General features: G+C 38.8%; 1 long non-coding RNA gene across 1 annotated transcript; it reads right to left on the bottom strand.

Annotated features, from left to right (window-relative positions):
• Window positions 1-391: 391 nt before the first annotated feature.
• LOC134298511 (uncharacterized) lies at window positions 392-10,181 on the bottom strand. Its single transcript, XR_010005616.1, has 3 exons — window positions 9,989-10,181; window positions 9,770-9,869; window positions 392-769 (listed from the first exon to the last, which is right to left on the bottom strand). It is a non-coding gene; the product is annotated as an uncharacterized LOC134298511 (long non-coding RNA).
• Between the last annotated feature and the right edge of the window lie 721 nt (window positions 10,182-10,902).

Here is a 10,902-nt window from a genome sequence, read left to right as displayed (position 1 = left end):
AATCATAATCTAATTTGATGTTTAATAGGCTTTTCCTTAATCCCTCCTTATTATCCAAGATATTCGCTTATCCAAGTTTCTGCCGGCCCATATAGGGCTGGATTTTATTTAAAATAGAAAATGATCTGAACAACAACCTTCAATGCAGATCCCTTCAAATTACAGCTTCGATCCATCTTTAACTTCCTAGTGTTCTGATGTCACTGGCGGTCCCTCAGGCAGTTTCCCTGCCTTTAATGGGATGTCAGTAAAACACCTTGATACCTATATATAGTTTTGCTTTCCCCACTTGCCTGGGGAATATCCTCATATGCCGTGTTAAAATTGCATGGTTTCCTTTCAGAGGAAAAGCACTTTCTCTGTTCGTAAAACATTCTATTATCACACTTCATGATGAATGAGATGTGTTTATTTGTTTCTTTTCCAGCTGTCTTTATAGGATGATCTAAGGTTAATGGTAGAAATGCTACCATAATAAATGGTTTCAGGTAGTCAAATCTTTCATCGGAGTACTTTGTTTCAGCAAAACTTGGAGGCAAAACAAATGAATATCTCTGGACTGTCAGAATGTATTCCTTAACACAAGCCACAAGAAAGAAAACTTCCATAAAAAATAAAAACTTCTTTGGATTATATTGATTACTTCACCACCATCCCTTTATCACAACATCATCACTTGGTTTGGCCAAGGATGAAATCCACATGGCAGGTTTGAGGTTCATTCCAACAGAACTTGGGAAAGTATGCTGAGCTGATGCAAAAATCTGACCTGTACAAGAGAAGGATATTAATTTGTTACTTAACTTAAATGTTTCTAAACCACTTAGCTGCCATACAGATACTAGGGTATTTGAAAAAATAAAATAAAACAATACAGTAATCAAGGCATACGCGAAAGGCGTCAGTGGACAAATCTAACTACAGATGCACTTTAAAACTTTATAATTCATGTTTTAATAGAGTTAAATAGACTTTTTAATTGATTTTGTTATTGTTTTATTGAATGTGTTTTGGGCATTGGAATTTTGCCAACTGTTGTAAGCTGCCCTGAGTCCCTACGGGTGAGAAGGGTGGGGTAAAAGTGATGTAAATAAATAAATAAAAATAATTTGAACAATAAAAGCTCTATGACATCAAGACAAAAAAGAATGGCAAAAGCAGTGTAATAACAGTCAATGAATCTTCTCTTTAAAAGTATTAGTCAAATCTAAAATATTTATAACCCTTGTAACAATGAATTATTACAGAAATCCATACATACATGTATATGTATATATGTGTGTATATATGTGTGTGTGTGTATTAGGGTTGTGCAAATTTTCATGAGTCATCGTAAGTCAGATCAAATTTGTTTTCAGGACAATCAAGCAAAGCAAAGCCAAAAAGGTGTCAATTCCTCTTTGAATTAATGGCCCTTGCCATTAGGTAGGGGAAGCAGAAGGGAGAAAGCAGAGTTCACTGAGAAAGAGACTGAGAATTCTGGGAAATGTAGTTTGGGAAGGCAAGGAGCCCTAAACTACATTCCCAGAATTCAGCATCAGAAAGCCCCAGTCAGGATAAGGGAGAAATTTGCCCCTCCATAGCAACAGCTATCCAGAGTTCCGATAAATTGTTACATCTGCAAAGAGGAGGACTGACTGATACCTCTAGTAGGTAAATCTATGTGCTGGGCTGGGAAAAATCCCTTAATGGAAGATCTATTGGTTAATATGAAAGCCATTCAATGAGATAGCTATTGTGGCCTTTTTTTTTTTTTAATGTTTTTGTCAAAACCTTTTAAAAATTCCAAAAATCAATACATGTACAAATATTTCTGAAAGTTAAGGGAAAAGAAGCCCTTGAATTTTCCCCACTTGTGCAATTACTGTAACAAAAAAGTAATGAAATTTTCACAAAGTATACTTTAGAAACACTTTAGAAATGTGTAAGAAATTAGATACTTCTATTTTGTATGTTAAATTGATTCTGTTGACAACTTACTGTGCAATGTGGGTGTATATCTCAATTTTTTTTAATGATTTGTAAGCTTGATAAAGGCCCCCATGGTCTCCAAAGAATCATTTGTGCATTTTTAAAGGCATAGGCAAACCAGGAGGTTTTAACTTGGTAACCAAATTATTGTAATGTGGGTACAAAATGCATGTCCATGGAGACATCCATTGTTAAAAATGTTCCTTCTCGGTTCAAAGACTTGGCACTTCATCACATGTCCTAAATTTCACTGACTGCTACACTTAAAAGTCCAGGAAGCCAGTGCTCCCACTACATTCATTTGGTTTCAAGTGTAGAAGGGAGCATTCCTTGTGTATTTTTAAGTGTAGTGGCCAGCAGTCTTTTTCAACGTTTCAGAAGGTGGTGGGGAACTGGATTTTTTGAAAACATCTGAAAGTTTTGCCCTTTCTGTAATGTAGTGTCCTGCGTTGAAAATGTGAGAGGGGAAGTTGTGGGAGGAGCTAAACCACCCACCCCAGTAAGGAAGAATTCTGCAGCCATTACCTTTTCCTCACAGAGCAAGTTGCCAAAACAATTTTTATCTTTTTAAAAAGCCTTTCCGGGTCCCTCCCTCCCTTCCAGAGAGAGAGGGGAGGGGGAGGAGGAAGGAAGGCAGAGGGTACATCACTGTCATAGAGGGAGAGAGGGAGAGAGGGAGAGAGAGGGTGAGGAAGGCAGCCACCTTCATTGTCAGAGAGAGAGAGGGCAAGACAGAGAGGAGGGGGGAATAGCCCTGCTGCTTCAAAGCCTGACTGCAATAATTCTACCAAGTAAGTATCCACATCTTTGGGATTCAGGAGCTGGATTTCATTTTGCCCAATACAGTGTATAATACTTTGTTCCCAGAGCACATACAGCTAAGTTGCAAAGTTTTTCCCCCTTCCCTCATGCCAGAAATAACACTGACATTCCTAATTCCTCTTCTTTCTTTCTTTCTTTCTTTCTTTCTTTCTTTCTTTCTTTCTTTCTTTCTTTCTTTCTTTCCTCCTTCCTTCCTTCCTCCTTTCTTTTAGGCAGCATCCCAAAGGGACAAACAGAGCATGCTCAGAAACTTCTCAGCTCTCATGTTAATACAGAGTGAGGCTGAGATTTCAAGGAGGGGAGGATTTCTTCCAACAAATAATGTGGGGGGAGGGGTGGTGTGTGGGGCCTCACATCTGTAATATGGTGAGAAATTTATTCAAAGAATGCGGAGAACATACTAAGTTGCATAGAAGTGTGGTGAAGGTAAGGAATTCATCCGTTTCATAAGAAAATGGAACTCTACTGAGCTCTACTGAACAAAACATTTTCATCTATTTCATTGCCTTAATGTGATGAAGTCCTAACTTGCTGAAGAGCCTTCCCTAATCATCTTAATTCACAGGCAGGCTGACCTATATGAAAAGCAATGGTCTAATTCTATGTTTGTTTATTTATGAGTTTAGATTATTATGTTTCTAGACCTAGAGCAAATAGCAACATTTAAATGAGGGCTGAGCAGTGTGTCATGTCATGTTTTAGGTTGACCAACTGCTCACGGGGCCACACTTTTAATGAAGCATATCCTAATGATAAAATAATATATATTTATAATTTGTTTAAAAAGAGAGATAAAATAGATATACACTAGATAAAATATATAAAATATATAATGTATATAAAATATATAAAATTGAACTGGATAAAAGTTAACGACATCATGTTCCATTTTATCTATATTTTATTTTTTAAATTTAATTTCCCTGTAATGAAACATCTTGGCCTTGACAAAAGAGTACTCCTCATCTCCCCATCATCAGACTAATTAAATTCTTACTTGAAAATATGTCTTTATTTTTAATATATTAAATATTATTTACTCAGTCATTGACATTCAAATTATATACATTATAGAAGAAATATCTGAATTAATAAATATATTTTCTGAAATCACACTGGTTTAATTACTTGTTATTTGAGAAGGGTAATTCATTTTTCATTTATTAAACATTTTCATTAATTGGAGATTACATTAAATTAATTATAGAATAGAATCAATACTATAAGTCCATAGCATTTTAAATTTGTTTACATTTCTCACCTTGGAAATTGTTTAGCCTGTAGAAGAGAAGGCTGAGAGGAGACATGATGGCCATGTATAAATATGTGAGGGGAAGTCATAGGGAGGGGGGAGCAAGCTTCTCTGAACAACCTCAGAGAAAAGCAGAACAAAACCTCTTTGAACAAATCTTGCCATGTGTTTGCTTCCAAGTCGCCTTATGTGTGTTCGGGAGGGCTTTCTTATTCAAAAAGGGCTTTCCCCTTGACCATCCTGGTCCTCTTGGGGCAAAGCCACTACCTCAATCACCTCTTTGGCCCTCCATAAAATTCATGGGGCTCTCAGGACCTCCTAGGCATCCTACGGGGCTCACAGAGGGGGGCATCCCTCCTCACAATGCTGTTCAGGGACAGCTTCTTCTGAGAGAGAGAGCTTGCTGCCAGTTCCTTCCTCTGAAATACAGCCTACAGTACTCTGTATTTGTTCGTGGTCTCCCATCCAAACTAGGCTGGTCCTGCTTAGTTTTTAGGAGAAGGTAGAATAGTTGCCTTTAGGGTACCCTTTTAAATTAAATTTTTTAGAGTCAGCATATGGCACACAATAACAATAGCAACAGCAGCAATTTGGCTTTCAATCTAGGGTTTCAAAACCACAACCAAGCATTGGTTTCTCTAAAACCAATTTGCAGAGTACAATACACAGTAAGTTTTTGCCTCAAATCAAGGAAAAGGAGACATTTGTAATATCTAAGGATAAAGCTATGGAAAAATCAGAGGCAAAATGGAACTAGATGGGCTTCTTCAGATCATTACAAATGTTGCCTGAATCACTTCAATAGCTCTGGTTATGTTGCCAAAGTGTTTCCTCATCTTCTATAGTGATAACACTCAAATAGCTTGAGACTTCAGTATTTCAAGGATCACCTCTCTCTATATGTGTTTGTGGATTAAGGTCTGCTAGAGGAGCCATCCTCTGTGTCTCAACAATATGGGAGGGTTTGGAAGAGGGATTTCTATGCTGTTTCACTTTGGTTATGGGGTACTCTCCCTTTAGTTTCACTTCAGTGTCACTTTTAAAATATGACTTTTTATTAAAGCTTATGTAATCCAATTTTACCCACATCCCAATGAATTTATCAACTGTACATCATTTTATGTTTGTTTACCTTATTCAACTTGTGAAAGGGTTTAATGTGCTTTTCAATTACTTAATGTCTCCATTGTTTTAAATTTTAAATTGGTAAATGGTTTTGCCACCCTGTGATCTTTTGGTAGTGAGCCATATTGAAATATCTTAATAGTAAACAAATATGCATAAGGCTAAAACAAGGGATAGAAAATTGAGAAGCTGGACGTACGTAATATTTTGAGGAGGAACGAGTATGTTTGACTGAATCTCCTGAAGACTTCTCTCACAAGGGTTTGTAACAATGTGTAGCTGAACATAGTTACACATTCCTCTTTAGAGGTTAATGTTTGATTTGAGAAGATCTCACTAATAGGTTCTTGGATATGAGGCTTAAATGCCACCCATGATCATGTCCCCAGTTCTAGTTCTGTTCATGTTCAAGTAAATACCTGAGCAAGTCACCTCTGTCTCCCCCTTCAACATTTTCTTGGACTTTTTAGTTGCAAAACTAAACACTGTTTGTGTGCACACAGAGATGTGTAAGCTTCATCTACATGGATGCCATATTATTAATACATTTATTCCAAATGTCCCAATTTTCCAGGGACAGCTCCTACCTATCATCCCACTTTTCCAGGCATTTTAAAAATGTCCCAGTTGTCCTTTTGTCCTCAGCTACTGCTGCAAATTAATCAGAAGAGGAGATGAGGGGTTGTAATCTCTTCCCAAAGGGCTCCTGCAAAAACAAACTGCTGCAACCTCTCCTTGATTGTGTGTTCTTCCTTATTAATACCTTTTGACATCTCGTCTACACTCTTGTTTCCATCTATGAAAAGTTGAAGGACATATTGAGCTTTTAAAAGTTGCTTTTTTTGAACTCAAGTTCTTGTAATACCAACAAAAAGCAAGGCCCACTATCTAAGCTGGTTGCAGTTGTTTTGGGGTATAATATTACTACATGCTAACTTTTACAAACTCTGTCTACTCATAGTAGTTCATCACCAATTTCTATTCTTGGTTGTATAGTTTTTAAATTTATAGTCTAAATTATTTTATTTCAAAGCCTATTAATAGCTTGAGAGTGCAGCAAGAAGACAAGAAGATCTAGACAAATTTTCATACCCAAATCTTTATAAAGAGTAACATCTTCCAAAGCCACTTATTTCCCCCCTTTTCTTTCCTCTGCCCCTCCAAGATATGGGTATTTCCGACACCAGCTCATTTCTAATTTATACTTTATTGCTGTGATTTACACTGTTTATATCTGAAATACATTTTTAATAGTATGGTTTTTGATCTCTCTCAGACTTCCTGGCACTGCCAGCAGCCATTTCAGTTTGCCTCTGTGTAGGAGACAGGTAGCATCCCGTCAATATTCTCGTGTGGTCTCTGCTTTTTCAGGGGATATCGGCATTTCACTGGCTGCATCACATTTTATTTATTATTATCTTTGGCCTGTCTAGGGATGGGAGGCTGGAGATGGGAGAGAGATACAATCTAGGGCAGAGACTAGTACTACTATGTTTTATGCGGGGTAGACAATAGCCAGAGTGACAAAGCAACATAAGAGAGGGGAGACAGAAAGTACGAATAACTCCGTTTCTCTGATGGTCCCATTTCTGTGGATAGTCTCATTCCATGCACCGAGTAATGAACACTTTTGTGCCCAGAATGACAGGACAAAGTAGGTGCTAGTCCCTGTCCCCGGCTGCCCAAATAGTAAGCACACAACTGTTTTCACTTACCCAAAATGTGGATGAGCCCTGGAGCCCGAGAGTTTGCCACAACTTTGTTAATCTGGTTCTATGTCTTGGCCTGTGGGCTTGACAAGTGGCCTTGGCCTGTGTTAACCTGGATCAGCTCTGTATATTAGTTAGTCACCACACAGCTGATTTCCCACCATCACCACCCCAGATAAAAAGTCTGTGTAAATAGGCCCTTCTAGTTTAGAGTTGAAGAACCATGACATCCTCAGCAAAGAGATTGTATGTTCTTCAAGAAAATGGCAAGGTACCAGGCCTGCATCCACACCCACAAATCAACTGCTGTATTGCCTACCAACCTATGGTGATCCCATGCACTTCATAAGATTTTCTTAGGCAGTGGTTTTCCTAGGTCTTTCCTTTGAAATATGTCCTATACCTTGTATTCATCAGTGATCTCCCGTCCAGATACTAACCAGGGTTGACTGTACTTAGCTTCCAAGGCCAGGTGGGCTATAGTATCTTTCAGGTATGTAAATGGACTGGTAGTTAAGTCATATTTGAACACTAGTCACAGGATTGCATTGCTCACCTTGCTTCCAGACATAATTGCTGTCTCCATTACATCTTGACAGAAAGCTGCCTCACCCTGCCTAATGACAGAGCCAGTTCTGCAGCAACTCAACACTTTGTCCACTGCTATTTTTTCCTCAGTAACACAATAGAATAAAAATTATGGAGAGGGCCTGAAATATTCTTCAATATGTTTTTACAGTGCTACACTTCTAAGATATGGTTACTATTGTCATGGCTACTGGTCCTTCCACATATTGCATCCATTCTGCTTCTTTCGGTATATTTCTATTTTATGCAAGAAGATGGAAAGAATTAACCATCAAAATGCTTTGAAAAGATAAATCAGACCTGCATAGTTCCCCGCCCCTTCAGCAGAAGCATTAACAATTCCAAACAAATGCAGAAGATGTTAAGTCTTTGCTTGCTATCAAGAGGCTGAAAGATACTGCAATCTGGCCTTGGTATAATGAGCTCCTTTTGTTATATTTAAATGCTATCATACTATCCCATATACAGCAAAGTGTTGGGGACGTTTGAGATTAACAATGCACCAGCACTAAAATCTCAGACAACTCTTTTAAAAAGCACTAATTATTATTATTAGCGTTTTTATACTAACAAAAAGTGTCAAATGGAACCCTGCAAACAAATAACTACCTGTCACTTAAGTGAGTGAAAGGCAATCTTAGTAAAGTGAATTAAAACCCAAACAACAGAAAACTCAACACACAAACTGGCTAGCAGGGTGGCTTGGCCATGGGGCTGGGTGCTGCTTCTGTCATGGGAAGAACAGGGTGTCCTTGGGTTTGACAGTCCAGCTCACTTCTTCCTTTCTACTGACAGACAACGGCACCTGGAAAGTGGGAAGTATCTAGGCTGATCTCACTTAATCTGTAAACCTACTTAATCACAAGACATGGAAATTGAAGACTGGTAAGGATTTAGCTGTTTTATATATCACAGTAGTTTGAAAATGCTTCTGGGGAAGGGAGGGTGAGAGAAAAGGGAGGGGGAAGGAGGCCTTATCTGTAAAAAATTAAAGTTGGACAGCTGAGCATGTATTTGTTTTCTGTGACATATTTCCTCTCAAGTGTTTCAAAGTGCTTCTAAACATGTCTCCCAAAGCCTGCCTTTATTCTTGCCTTTTCTTTTTTATAAATGGTACATTTTATTTCTCCATCTTTCATTTATCTTTGATATCTGATTGACATTTTCAGGACACAGTAATCATTTTCTGCTGAAGGAAAGTTCTGACAGCGGCAACGGCACTAACAGTCAGCTTCAGAGGGCTCTTTGTAGCTTGCTGTTATAACAGAGATGAGGCCTAAGTCTCAAATGCTGGAAGGTGGTAAGGTCTAGCAAAAAAGGGCACAGCCTGCCTGGGGGCAGAGTTTGTGATGTATCCTTTTTGGAGGTTGCATGAAGATGTTTTGGGTATGCCCTAATGCTTGGTAGTGACAAGAAACCAACCACACAATCAGTGCAAGCTTATGGAAGCTGAAATTATATTTACCAGTATACACTCCAGCTGTCTGGGTTTGGCCCACTTTTTTCATCAGATTTTAAGTTTTTCCTCCTCCCTTCGTTCAAACTCTGCTAATTTCAGTTGCTACAAACTGATTTTAAAGGTCAAGATTATAATAGAATAATAGAGCTGAAGGTTCTATTCTGTTCTGTTCTGAGTCTACAAGGGCCAGTCTAACACCTGCTTTGCAATAATATACAATCAAAGCACTTGTGACAGATGGCCATCCAACCTCTCTTTGAAACCCTCCAAAGAAGGTGACTCCACCACACTCTGAGGGCAGCTTATTTCACCATTCAGCAGCTCTGGCCATTAGAAGTTCTTCCTAATGTATAGATGGAATAACTTTTCCTGAAATTTGAATCAATTGCTCGATGTCTCTGCTTAATCTGGGATCAGTTCAGAGTACTATCCCCTTGCCCTTAGGTTGCTGCCATCACTCTGCACCAACCATGGAACTCCCATTGAGAGCTTGACTATTGCAGTGACATCTACTAAAATCACAATGGGGTACCCCCATGATCAACAAGGAGGAGACCATTCTACCCCTTCCTTCCAGTTGATTGCATGAGTGTCCCATTCACCCCTCAACAGACATGTCCACAATGGCCAGGCACTTGCAGGGACCTCTGTGGCCAATGAAGAGTGGTAGTAGTGACATGAGGACTACCAATTCCCTTCGCTGCACTGTGCTGTACTGATCAGAGCATAGGAAAGGTGATGGTGGTAATGCATGTATGGATAATGGGTCAGGCTGAAAGAGACCTGATCTGGTCATCCAGATGAGAACAAACCCCAAAGACACTGGAATTTCCCATAGCTTACCTGACTTCAGAGCAAATTCAGGTTGAGGGAAAACTTATAGGTTCTTACTGAAAGTAATTGTGCATTGTGAAGACTGCCAACTCCAGCTTCCATGTGAGAACTAATTTTTTAAAACAAAAAACAAAAAAATGGTCCTAGTCTCTAAAGCAGTAGAAAACAAACTAATTCAATCTTCAATATGACATCCTTTTAAATATATCAAAATGGCTATCATGTCACCTCTTAACCTTCTCTTGTTTCGGCTAATCATAACCAGGTCCATAAGCCACTCCCCATTGGGCTTAGCTTTGATCATTTTGGTTGCCTTTCTCTGGACACATTCCAGCTTGTTAATATAGTTCTTGAATTGTGGTGCCCCAAACTGGATTTGGTACTCCAGGTGAGTTCTGACAAAAGTAGAACTTCCCTTGATTAGACAATATACTTCTGGTGATGCACCCTAGAACTGTATTGGCTACATCACAATAAACATTCTAGATCTTTTTCACATGTTCTGTTGTGTAGCCAGGTGCTACCCATCCTCTGTCCATGCTGTCTTGATCAATGATCAGGAACTCTGGAAGCTGAAGTCCAAAACTCCTGGAAGACCAGCGTTTGAAAAACACTGCGTTAGTCTTTCACATTCAGTGAGATTGACATCTCACTCACTGCCTGAACAGATCTTTAGCTCTACTGAAGCCATTTTGATTGATCTTTATTAGAGAGAAGGGGATCTTAACAGTGAAAAAACACCTGTTTTGAATATAGGAATGCAGGGTTCTGTCCCTAGTGTCTCCAGTACAAAGAATGAAATAGTAGCCTGAATTTTGATGATTAGTTTCAAGAGAGCAGATCTAGTAAATGGTGAGTCAACATATAGGTAAATACCATTGATTCAATGGGTCTAATATAGTTGGGATAAACTAGAGGGCAACTATACAAGAGACTCAGGAAAGAGGTTGACAAGGCTAGTCAGACAGAAAGTCTGGCCTAATATGCTAGTTTCCTTTGCCCATAAACAAGAGAAGATAGAGACAATTGTGCTTGGTGGCATCAAACTTTCCAAACATTTCTTCCAACCCTCCAGATTAGAAGTGTCTCTTGTTGCTGAAAGAGCTTGTTCCTTTTTTGTCTATGATGGAAAGCATGACTCC

This window comes from Anolis carolinensis, chromosome 4 (assembly GCF_035594765.1).
Source record: "Anolis carolinensis isolate JA03-04 chromosome 4, rAnoCar3.1.pri, whole genome shotgun sequence".
Lineage (NCBI taxonomy): Eukaryota > Metazoa > Chordata > Lepidosauria > Squamata > Dactyloidae > Anolis > Anolis carolinensis.
Note: the sequence above shows the minus strand (reverse complement) of the source record. Positions and strands in the feature narration are given on the sequence as shown.